This window comes from Loxodonta africana, unplaced genomic scaffold (assembly GCF_030014295.1).
Source record: "Loxodonta africana isolate mLoxAfr1 unplaced genomic scaffold, mLoxAfr1.hap2 scaffold_88, whole genome shotgun sequence".
In the NCBI taxonomy this organism is placed as follows: Eukaryota; Metazoa; Chordata; class Mammalia; order Proboscidea; family Elephantidae; genus Loxodonta; species Loxodonta africana.
In genome coordinates, this window is record NW_026975625.1 from 531,259 (window position 1) to 544,236 (window position 12,978).

The following is a 12,978-nucleotide window of genomic DNA, read 5'->3' on the forward strand; positions in this document are numbered from 1 at the left end:
GCCTTGGGCCTCTCTCCAAAGGCACTCAGCTTTCCTTCTCCCTGGGCCAGCATCTCCTATAGCCGGGTCCCTGTTGCTTGGTCTCTCCTGCCATGGCATCTTACCGTCTTCAGGGTTACAGCTTCCTCTCTCTATCTCAGTCTCCTGCTTCTAGGAGCTTCTCAGTGCAGGGATCTCAGGTCCATAATATATGCTCAGCTCCTGGCTGTTCTTCCTTGATGGGAGTTGAATCCTCCTCTTTGCTCTGGAACTGGTTCTCTTTGAAGGGAAAACTAAACAATCCCCTTGGTGAGCCACAACTACCCTATCACACAGTCCTGCCCAAGCGCCAGGGTGGATGTTATAAGACCATGGCTAGAAAGGCCACACAAAGTAAACAATCACATCACAGCACCTTGGACTCATTTTTCGAGCGAAGTATCAAAAATCCCATACGAACAGATTGGTAAAGAACATAATCAACGGCAAGAACATTTTCATAATTATGTTTTCTGTATTTGGAAGAAATCTATAGCACTATTCTTATTTTGCCAGTTCACAGGGATCACAGAGATTAGTGGTAGATATTGCAGTACCGGAAAACTCTCTGGTGAAACAGTCTGTGAGCAGTCTTACAAACACGGATATTCCACCAGAGTCAAAAGAATGACGTTACATTAATCATCATAGAGAACATTTCAAGATCTAGCCTGAAGTACAATGTTGTCACTGATAGGCTAATATCCATACACTTACAAGGAAGACCAGTTTATATGACTATTCAAATTTATGCACCAACCACCAATGCCAAAGACAAAGAAATTGAAGATTTTAAACAACTTCTGCAGCCTGAGATTGATCAAACGTGCAATCAAGATGCATTGATAATTACTGGTCATTAGAATGTTAAAGTTGGAAACAAAGAAGGAAAAGTAGTTGAAAAATACAGCATTGCTGATAGAAATGATGCCAGAAATCTCATGAAAGAAGTTTGCAAGACCAGTGACTCATCCACTGCAAATATTTTTTTTCAACAACATAAACGGCAGCTATACACGTGGACTTTACCAGTTGGAATACACAGGAATCAAACTGACTACATCTGTGGGAAGAGAAGATGGGAAAACTCATATCATCAGTCAGAACAAGGCCAGGGATCGATTGTGAAACAGACTGTCAATTGCTCATATGGGAGTTCAAGTTGAAACGGAAGAAAAGTAGAATAAGTCAAAAAGGGCCAAAGTATGACCTTGAGTATATCTCACCTGTATTTAGAGACCACCTCAAGAATACATTTTATGTGGTAAACACTAATGACTGAAGACCAGGTGAGTTGTGGAATGACATCAAGGACATCACACATGAAGAAAGCAAGAGGTCCTTTAAAAGACAGGAAAGAAAGAAAAGACCATAATGGATGTCGGAAGAGACTCTGAACCTTGCTCTTGAATGTCGAGTAGCTAAAGGGAAAGGAAGAAATGACGAAGTAATAGAGCTGAACAGAAGATTTCAAAGGGTGGCTTGAGAAGAAAAAGTATTATAATGACATGTGTAAAGATCTGGAGATGGATAACCAAAACGGAAGAACACACTCAGCATTTCTCAAGCTGAAAGAACTGAAGAAAAAATTCAACCCTTGAGTTGCAATACTGAAGGATTCTACGGGTATAATATTAAATGACGCAGGAAGCATCAAAAGAAGATGAAAGTAATACCCACAGTCACTATGCCAAAAAGAATTGGTCGACCTTCAACCATTTCAGGAAGTAGCATATGATCAGAAACCGATGGTACTGAAGGAAGAAGTCCATGCTGCACTGAAGGAATTGGTGAGAAAAAAAAGCCTCCGAGAATTGATGGAATACCAACTGAGATGTTTCACCAAATGGATGCAGCACTGGAATCGCTCACTTGTCTAATCCCAAGAAATTTGGAATACAGCTACCTGGCCTACGAACTGGAAAGGATCCATATTTACGCTGATTCCTAAGAAAGGTGATCCAACCAAATGTGGAAATTATCAAACAACATCATTAATATCACATGCAAGTAATATTCTGCTAAAAATCATGCAAAAGCAGCTGCAGCAGTACATTGACAGGGAACTGCCAGAAATTTAAGCAGGATTCAGAAGAGGACATGGAAGGAGGGATATCACAGCTGATGTCATATTGATTCTGGCTGAAAGCAGAGAATACCAGAAAGATGTTTACCTGTGTTTTATTGACTATGCAAAGGCATTTGACTGCTTGGGTAATAACAAATTATGGATAACATTGCGAAGAGTGGGAATTCCAGAACACTTAATTGTGCTGATGAGGAACCTGATCAAGAGGTAGACGTTCAAACAGAAAAAGGTGATACTGCGTGGTTTAAAGTCAGGAAAGGTGTGTGTCAGGGTTGTATTCTTTTACAATACTTATTTAATCTGCAAATAATCTGAGAAGCTGGACTTTACCAAGAACACGACATCAGGATTGGAGGAAGACTCATTAACAACCTGCATTTTGCAGATGACACAACCCTGCTTGCTAAAAGATAAGAGGGCTTGAAGCACTTACTGATGAAGATCAAAGACCGCGGCCTTCAGTAGAGATCGCACCTCAACATAAAGAAAACAAAAATCCTCACAACTGGACCAATGAGCAACATCATGATCAATGGAGAAAAGACTGAAGTTGTCAAGGATTTCATTTTATTTGGATCCACAATCGACACCCATGGAAACAGCAGTTAAGAAATCAAAAGATGCACTGGCATCAGGCAAGTCGGCCCAAAAGACCTCTAAAGTGTTGAAAAGCAAAGACATCACCTTGAAAACTAAGATGCAACTGATCCAAGCCACGGTGTTTTCAGTGGCCTCGTATGTGTGGGAAAGCTGGCTGATGAATAAGGAAGACCGAAGAAGAATTGATGCCTTTTAATTGTGTTGGTGAAGAATTCTGAATATACCATGAACTGCCAAAAGAACGAAAAAATCTATCCTGAAAGAAGTATAACCAGAATGTACCCTAGCCTAGAAACAAAGATGGCTGGCTAGACTACATCCTACATACTTTGGACCTGTTTTCAGGAGGAATTAGTCCATGGAGAAGGATATCATGTACTATTTCTTTGGACTATCTAAGACCTGAAGAACAAAATCTCATGGTCCAAATTAACGTTTTTACTTACTAATTTTCAAATGTAGCCCTGGTGGAAGAGTGGTTAAGAGCTTGGCTGAAACTAAAAGGTTTCAACCAGCCTCTCCTTAGAAGCCCTGCTATGCAGTTCTATTCTGTCCAATAGGGTCACTGTTAGTTAAAATTTAATCCACAGCAATGAGTTATTTAATTTTCAAATATAAATTTTTTGTGTTTATGTCTAAATTCTAAAGTAAATTTTATTTTATAAACTTCCGGTTTTATAAATTTATTTTCTATTATTCAAATTTATTATTATGGCAGAATCAAATTTAAAAAGTGACATTAATTTTCAATCCAGGCAAAATGAAACGGCAATAACTAAGTGCCGTACAAAAATGGAAGCCTGCAGAAGATAAAAAGAAAATGATCTGTGAATCCCTAAAGACTATTCCAAAATTCGTTTTTAGAATGTAATAAATCAGCAGAGACTTCTTGCATTAAAGGTACGTGCTTAATGGGTGGGAATCATCTTACTAGTACCACTAGTGCTGAAATTAACGATGGCAATACTAATATAACAGAATTTGTTCCAAATTCTGCAACTATTTCTTGCTGTAGTAAAAAAAAAAGAAATTAGTAATGATCTAGAAAGTGAAACTAAGAATATTAAATTGTCACATCTGCAGAGCGCATAAATAACAGAAATGCAGATCCTGCCTTGTGGAATAATTTTCTTCCAATGAAGTAAATTACTGGATCAAAAGAGGCCCAAGTGATTGTCAACATCACAGTTGTCCACTTGTAAATTTGTGTTGAAAATTCCTGGACGGTAAACAAAGTTCTGTAGCCAGAATTTTTTCTAGAGTGCAAAGTTAATGATGAAAATTATAAGAGGGAGTGGCTACTGCAATCTCCATCAGTCAGCTCTGTGTATTGTTTTGTTTGCAAACCTACTAACCAAACAAACAAACCCGTCATCCTCATTTAATTCTCGAATTGTTACAGATGAATTTAGCAATTGGTGCAAATTGAATAGGATCGGTAAACATGAAAATAGTTCAATTCACAGAGATTATGTTATCATATTTAAACCAAACACATTGTTCTGGCTTAATTTATGAACTGGAATCACAAATTAATGAACATCAGTATTGAAAAGCCATTTTGTAATGTGTCTTTGTTGTCCTAACAATCACTGAATGTGGACTATCTTCGTGAAAAAGAAATGAAGTCTTTGGGTCCCCACGAAATGGAAAATTTTAAAGTTGGCTTCAACTTGTTGCTCATTTGATCTATTTTTAGCAAGTCACATCTCAAAACACGGTAACACAGGAAAGGGCAATCCATCCTATAATTCTAAAATAATGTGTAAAAAATTTATAATCTTGATAAGTGATGAAGTTCAATCAACTACTGTCAGTGAAATAAGCATAGCTCGATATTTTATTTTGTCTGTGGATTCCACTTCTGAGCCTTCTCATACAGGCCAGCTAAGGATTGTTTAAAGATCCGTATCTCCAACAGATAGAAAACCTGTGTGGTGATTTATCACATTTGCTAGCTTAAAAAATCTAAAAAATCATACTGGTAAAGACGTTGCAAAGCAAGTGTTTCACTAATTATGTGAAGTTTGCAAAATTGATTTTTCTAAGTGCAGAGACCAATCCTATGACAATGCTGCCATTACGTCACTGCATTATAAAGGCATACAACAGAAAATTCTGGAATGAAATTAATATGCCATTTTCATACCAAGGTGCTGCACATTCACTTAATTTTGTAGGATGTATCACAATAGATTTTTTTTGTCCAAAAGCAATTGATATTTTTTCTAATATTCAGTTACTTTACAAATTTTTTGCCACCTCTACTCACTGCTGAGCTGTTCTTAAAACACATTCAGGCAATGATTGAGCATTAAAATGTCTAATACACATTGGGAAGCACATGCTATAGCAACAAGTACAATTCTAGGTGCCACACAGAATATTGCTGAAGACCAGACACAAAAAGGAAACACCAAAACAGAAGCTAAAATCATCGCTGCCTTAGTCATCTAGTGCTGCCACAACAGATACCATAAGTGGATGGCTTTAACAAAGAGAAATTTATTTTCTCACAGTCTAGTAGGTTACAAGTCCAAATTCAGGACGTCAGCTCCAGGGGAAGGCTTTCTCTCTCTGTTGATTCTGGAAGAAGGTCCTTGTCCTCCATCTTCCCATGGTCAAGAAGCTTCTCAGGCGCAGGGACCCCGGGTCCAAAGGACATGCTCTGCTCTTGGTAGTATGAGGTCCCCAACTCTCTTTCCTTTCATCTCCTGAGAGATAAAAGGTGGTACAGGCCACACCCTAGGGAAACTCCCTATATCTCGGATCAGGGAGGTGTTAAAATCCCACCCTAATCCTCTCAACATAAAATTACCATCACAAAATGGAGGACAACCTCACATGGCCTATCCAAGTTGATACACACATTTTGGGGGGACATAATTCAATCCATGACATTATACCCTTTGGCCCACCCCCAAATCACATTCTTGCAAATGGAAAACATATTCATCCCATCACAAACCAAAACCAAATCCACTGCCGTCCAGTTGATTCTGACTCATAGCGACCCTATAGGACAGAGTAGAACTTCCCCATAGAGCTTCCAAGGAGCGCCTGGCAGATTCGTACTGCCAACCTTTCAGTTAGCAGCCATAGCACTTAACCACTACGCCACCAGGGTTTCCTCATCCCATCATAGCATAGAAAAAGTCTTAAATCAAGTCCAAGTCCAAAATTCAAAAATCCCTCTTCATCTGTGAAATCTAGGACACAAGTTATCTGCTTCCAAAGGTACAATGGCATAAAAGGCACAGGCTAGACATTTGCATTACAAACTGAAGAAACTTGAGGGAAAGAAGGCGTAACATGCACCAAGCAAGTCAGGAGAGCACATCCCATTAGCCCTCAAAGACATTGCAAACCAAGTGTTTCACTAATTAGGCGAAGCTTGCAAAATTGATTTTTCTAAGTGCAGAGACCAATCCTATGACAATGCTGTGAAATGTCACTGCATTATAAAGGCATGCAGCAGAAAATTCTGGAATGTAATGAATACGCCATTTTCATACCAAGGTGCTGCATATTCACTTAATTTTGTAGGATGTATCACAATGGATTTTTGTCAAAAAAATGATTTTTTCTTCTATTCAGATATTTTACAAATTTTTTGCCATCTGTATTCACCGATGACCTCTTCATAGGAAATGATCAGCATTAAAATGTCTTTCTAATACCCACTGGGAAGCACATGCTATAGCAATGAGTGCAATCCTGGAATCACACACTCAGATTCTAGGTGCCATAGAGAATATTGCTGAAGACCAGTCACAAAAAGGAGATCCCAGAACAGAAGCTTAAAACGTCGCCAACAAAATGGAAACACAGCCCATATATTTATGTTTGTTATGTATAATAATATATTGCATCATTTTCATTTGACGAGTCAATTCTCCAAGATTCAGAAGTAAATTTATAGACATGCATGGATCTCTACCAGCTATTAACAAGATATTTACATAAGAGAATATTTTGAAAACACAATAAAACAAATACTGCCAAATACTGATTATCAAGCAGTTTATTGTTGCAGAAGCATTAAAAGAAACAAGTAAATGACAGAAATGCTCCAGAAGTATTGAGTGCCAGGGATCAATTTCACACAATCATCCTCACTGACACACCTGAATCTTGCATGAAATGAAGGGTGAAGATGTATGAAGTTCCTTCTGATATTTTTTTCCTTCTTAATGTGAATATAACTGATGAAGAATTCCTGAAGGTACCCAATAAACCAGCACAGGCTTATCCTGACGAGGAAACCCTGGTGGCACAGTGGGTAAGTGCTACGAATGCTAACCAAGAGGACGGCAGTTCAAATCCACCAGGCGCTCCTTGGAAACTCTATCGGGCAGTTCTACTCTGTCCTATAGGGGCAGGATGAGTCAGAATCGACTCGACGGCAGTGGGTTTGGTTTTTATCCTGATGACTTAAGATAAACCTTTATGGAGAAGTGCTACAATTTCATTCTTACATTAGAATTAAGTTTAGAGATTCAAGACAAATTTTACTCACGTAGGCGTGTAAACCAAAAAACCAAACCCATTGCTGGTGAATGGATTTCAGCACATAGCAACGCTATAGGACAGAGTAGAATTGCCCCCATAGGGTTTCCATGGAGCAGCTAATGTATTCAAACTGCCAAGCTTTTGGTTAGCAGCTGAGTTCTTAACCACTGCACCACCAGTGCTCCGAATATACTCTGGCCCAGTAGTTCAAATGCAACAGCCGCTCCTTGAAAACCCTATGAGGCAGTTCTACTCTGACCTATAGGGTCATTATGCATCAGAATCGACTCCAACCCAACGGGTTTGTTCTGCCTACTGCCTCATCCCTATTTCATTTTCTCAGAGATAAGTTTCTGTGATAGTGTCAGATTCAGGAATGTGATTAAAAATGTCTCTTGTAGGGGTGGGGACAAGATGGCAGAATAGTCAGATGCTTTGTGTAGCCCCTCTTATAACAAAGACCCAGAGAAGTAAATCGATTATATATGACAATCTAGGAGCCCTGAACATCAAAGGTGAAGTTACAGAATTGGACTTAGTGGCAGGGGGAGGGGGATATGGTTCAGAAGCAGTGAGACGTTGACAGATCTGACCCGGCAGAAACCAGCACTCTGCAGGCTGGATTGAATAGCATGTGCGGTGACACAAGCAGTGACGCTCGGGACATGTTTTTCACATCAGAAGAGACCGAGTGGTAGAAAGTCTACACAAGCCCCCAGAACCAGTGAAAAACGGTGCTAAGTTGGCAAAAGATAAGTACATGCATTTAAAATGCCACACAAATCAAAAATCATCCCCTTTGGGAAGAACATCTCTCCCATTTACCTGCTTCCTCCCTCTCTGTTTTTAGTCTTAGACCAGCTTTGGCTATTTCTGGGTCCCCTGGGCCAGAAGTAGGAACTATCACATGCCCTGGAGCAGGAACAAAGAACAAAAAATAATCTGCCAGCTTCCCTAAGCCAGGAACTCAGGGAAGGCACAGACATAAGGGGTCCAAAGACTCTGAGTGCCTTTCACCCTTGCATAGACCTGTGTGGGCCCATGTCAACAGCGTAGGCCCTCATTAGCACACTACAACAGGGTATATACCTGAAGCCTGTTTTCAACTGTATCAGCTATAAAGTGGAGTGGCAGGTTCGGGATATTTGACAATGTTCTGCCAATTAAACAGGGTCCTCACCTACCCACATCAGTGACCTGAGGGTTGGTGGCTCCACCCACGTCACCTAGCCACCCAATTCAGGAGTCCAAGAATAAGTGGTGAATCCCAGTCCTTACAACCAACAGCATTGGGTGCCCATGGTCTGGCTGCAAAACCCACACACCTATGTGCTCTAGGGGACAGGGACATGCTTTCCTCCCAGACACTCAGGGGCAGTCATTCCCCCCACAGTAGCCAGACACCTGTACCTACACCAATCAACCCTGTCTATGCAGGACTGTAGGTGAGAGCCTACACCACACACTTGGTGACCGACTACGTGGACAACTGAGCTGAATCCATACAAGAAAAGTAAAAGGGCTCCTAGGCTCACATACCTAGTAACAGCTCTGATCACCTGGTGACAGGATGTAAGAGCTTCAAAGGTGCCAATAATCAAACTAGCTCAACCAAGCAGCCTATTTGGGCATATTAAAATAAAACAAGAAACTAGGACACAATACAACAACAACAACAACAAAACCAAACCCAGTGCCATCAAGTAGGTTCCGACTCAGTATGCAAACATAAAATAAATGAATATAATAACTTATTGATGGCTCAGAGACAAGTGTAAACATCAAATAACATAAAGAGGCAGACCATGATGGATTCAGGAAGCTCCCAAAACAACAAATCAAGAAAACTTCCAAATGAAAAAAAATTCCAGGAATTACTGGAGGTAGAATTTAAAAGATTAATAGACCGAGCCCTTCAAGAGATCCAGGAGGAGATCAGGCAAAACGAAGAATAAGCCAAGGAACACACAGATAAAACAATAGAGGAACTTAAGAAAGTTACACAAGAGTATAATGACAAATGTAACAGGCTGCAAGAATCCATAGAAAGACAGCAAGCAAATCCAAAAGAGTAACAATAAAATTTCAGAATTAGACAACCCAATAGAAAATGAGAGGAGCAGAATTGAGGCACTGGAAGTCAGAATTAGTGAGACTGAAGATAAAGCTCTTGACGCCAACTTATTTGAGGAAAAATCAGATAAAGTAATTTTTTTAAATTGAAGAAACTCTAAGAATTATGTGGGACTCTATCAAGAGTGATTGGAACACTAGAATCGGGGCAGGGGGTGGAGGGATAACAGAAAACACAGTGAGAATTGTTGAAGACTTCTTGGCTAAAAACTTCGCTGATCTTGTGAAAGATAAGAAGATATCTATCCAAGATGCTTACTGAACCCCACCCAAGGTAGATGCCAAGATAAAGTCACCAGGACATATAATAATCTTGTTTGCCAAAACCAAATATAAAAAGAGAATTTTAAGAGTAGCTAGGGATAAACAAAAAGTCACCTATAAAGAAGGGTCAGTAAGACTAAGCTCTGACTACTCAGCAGAAACCATGCAGGCAAGAAGGACATATACAAAGCCCTGAAGGAAAAAAAAAAAAATTGCCTGCCAAGAACTATATATCCAGCAAAACTGTCTCTCAAATGTGACAGTGAAATTAGGACATTTCCAGATAAGCAGAAGTTTAGGGAATTTTTAAAAACCTAACCAATATAACAAGAAATAATAAAGGGAGTTCTCCAGTTAGAAAATCAATAACATCAGCTAACAACCCAAGACTAGAACACGGGACAGAACAACCAGATATCAACCCACGTAGGGATGTCACAAATAAATCAAAGCTAAAACACTGAAAATGTAGAAACAGACACATCGATCTGTAAAAGATGACAACATTAAGAGAAAAAAGAGGGACTAAATAATGTAGTCATAGATCTTTCATATGGAGAGGAAGTCAAGACGATATAAAGAAATAAAAGATTGGTTTAAATTTAGAAAAACAGGTAAATGTTAAGGTAACCCAAAGGAAACTAACAATCCTACACATTAAAACAAGGAAAACATAAATTTTCGGCAAATACAAAAGCAACAACAAGGAAAAAGATGAAAGACTAAAAAGAAAAACGATTCAGCACAGAAAAAATTAATTAGCAGTAAATACAAAGGCAACAAAAATGAAGAGGATGAAAAGAAAATGCACAAAGAACAACGACTCAACAGAGAAAATTAAGTGGAATAAGGAAAATGTCAACAAGACATTCACAAAAAAGACGAAAATGACAGCACTAAACTCATAACTATGAATAATTACGATAAATGTAAATGGTTTAATTGCACCAATAAGGAGACAGAGAGTAGCAGAATGGATTAAAAAACATGATCCGTCTGTATGCAGACTGCAAGAGACACACCATAGACTCAAAGACATAAACAAACTAAATCTCAAAGAATGGAAATATATATATATATCAAGCAGACAACAATAAAAAATAAGAGTGGCAATATTAATCTCTGATAAAACAGGCTTTAAAGTAAAATCCGCCACAAAGGAAAAGGAAATACACTATATAATGATTAAAGGGTCAATATACCAGGAAGACAAAATCATAATAAATACTTACATACCCAATGACAGGGCTCCAAAATACATAAAACAAACTCAAACAGCATTGAAAAGAGAAATAGCTCCACAATAATAGTCGAAGACTTCAACATACCACTTCTGATGACAGACAGGATATCCATAAAGAAGCTCAATAAAGACACGGAAGATCTAAATACCACAATCAGCCAACTTGATCTCATAGACTTAAACATAACACTTCACCCAACGGTAGTCAAGTAAACTTTCTTTTCTAACGCTCATGGAGCATTCTTGAGAATAGACCACGTATTAGGCCACAAAGCAAGCATTAACAGAATCCAAGACATCAAAATATTACACAGCATGTTTCCTGACCATACAGCCATAAAAGTCAAAATGCTGTCGTTATCATACATTTTAATTTCTTACATATTTTAAACCCAATAAAGTCTATTCTTATTATGTTATGCAGTCAGTAATCCTCTATTTTTACCCATTTCATTAACTTTCATTCCTTCTTGCATCTTAAGCCTTTCACCCTATTTTCTTTCTGCTTGAAGAATACCTTTGGAATTTTCTTTAATGTGGGCATGCTGATGTTAACTTATCTAGGTTTTGTTTGTCTGAAAACAAAAGGTCTTTGCTCGTTCATGAAGGATGTTTTTCCTCAGCATAGAGTTCTGGGTTGCCATGGATTTTCTCTCTGTAATTTAAATATACCATCTTATTGTCTTACGGTTTTCACTATTTCTGTACAGAAGTCATCGGTCAGTTTCTTTGTTTGTCCTTTAAAGATAATCTTTTAGTAGTGTTCAATTATTTGCTTTTTGTGGGGTTTTTTGTCTTTAGCTTCAGCAGTCCTACTATGAATTTCTTTGTATTTACCCTACATGGGTCTTATAAGGAAACCCTGGTGGCGTAGGGATTAAGCGTTACGGCTGCTAAGCAAAAAAAAGGTCAGCAGTTCGAATCCACCAGGCGCTCCTTGGAAACTCTACGGGGCAGTTCTACTCTGTCCTATAGGGTCGCTTTGAGTCAGAATCAACTTGACAGCAGTGGCTTTGTTCTTTTTTTTTTTTTTTTTTGGTTTGGGTTTTGTAAGTCTTCTAGAATCCGTGACTTGATATCTTTAATCATTTGAGGAAAATTCTCAGCCATGATCTCAGTTTTTCTGCCTCATTCTTTTTCTTCCTTCTTAAAGTATTTTATGCTAGATATTCTCATTGTATTCTCTGTATCTTATTCCTTTTTATGTTATATATATTTTTCCTTTTGTCTATGCCTGTATTTTCTTCCAACATGTCTTCCAGTTCACTAAATCTCTCTTCAGCATTTGTAATCTGCTGTTATATACATACATTAAGATTTTAACTTCAGCTATAGTTTTCAGTTGACTTTCTAAGTTGATCTTTTTCGTAGTTTCTAGTTTTTTGCCAAATTTCTAAGTCTTGCCTTTATTTCTTTGAACATAATAGAGCTATTTCACTGTCTTTGTCTGATAGTTCAAATATCTAGTTTTTCTGTGGATCTCATTCTGTTATTTGTTGTTTCTACAAGTTTCACTCTTTTCTTTCTTTTTTTAAAAAATTGTTGATTATATTAGAGAGGCGAGGCCAAGATGGCAGAGTAGGGAGATGCTGCCAGTGAACCCTCTTACAAAAAAGACCCAAAAAAACAAGTGAAGCGATTATATTTATGACAAGCTAGGAGCCCTGAACATCAAAGGCAAAGTTAGAAAATGGACTCAACGGCAGGGGGAGGGAGAGACTATTTGGAAGTGGAGAGGAGTTACTGGACCTGAATAGCCAGGAACCCTCAGGCACCATTCCCTGGAGCGACTGCAGTGGGGCTGGCAGTAGTGTTCCAGAGGCGCTTCGCTCAGGGAAAGACAGCAAGTTGCACAGACTACTCACACCTCCAGAACAAGAGAAGAATGGCACTCTCAGCAAAAGCTAATTACTTGTGTTTATTTTACCACGCCCCCAACCCCCAAGCTGGTTTCAGTGGCTGTCAACTTCCCTGGGCCTGAGATAGGCCCCGGTACCACTCTGAGCCATTCTTCCGTCCTTGAAGAAGGTATAAGTTCACAACTGAGGGAAAGATAATCTGCTAGCTCAATTAAGCTGAGGAGCTCAGGACACAAGCAGCTCTTGTTCAGGCACAAACG

General features: G+C 38.9%; 1 long non-coding RNA gene across 1 annotated transcript in view; it reads right to left on the reverse strand.

Annotated features, from left to right (window-relative positions):
• Positions 1 to 7,224: 7,224 nt before the first annotated feature.
• LOC111749361 (uncharacterized) overlaps positions 7,225 to 12,978 on the reverse strand; it is a 188,203-nt gene continuing 182,449 nt past the window's right edge. Inside the window, exon 4 of the long non-coding RNA XR_010320855.1 lies at positions 7,225 to 8,131. This is a non-coding gene — a long non-coding RNA (uncharacterized LOC111749361). The remainder of the gene's footprint in view (positions 8,132 to 12,978) is intronic.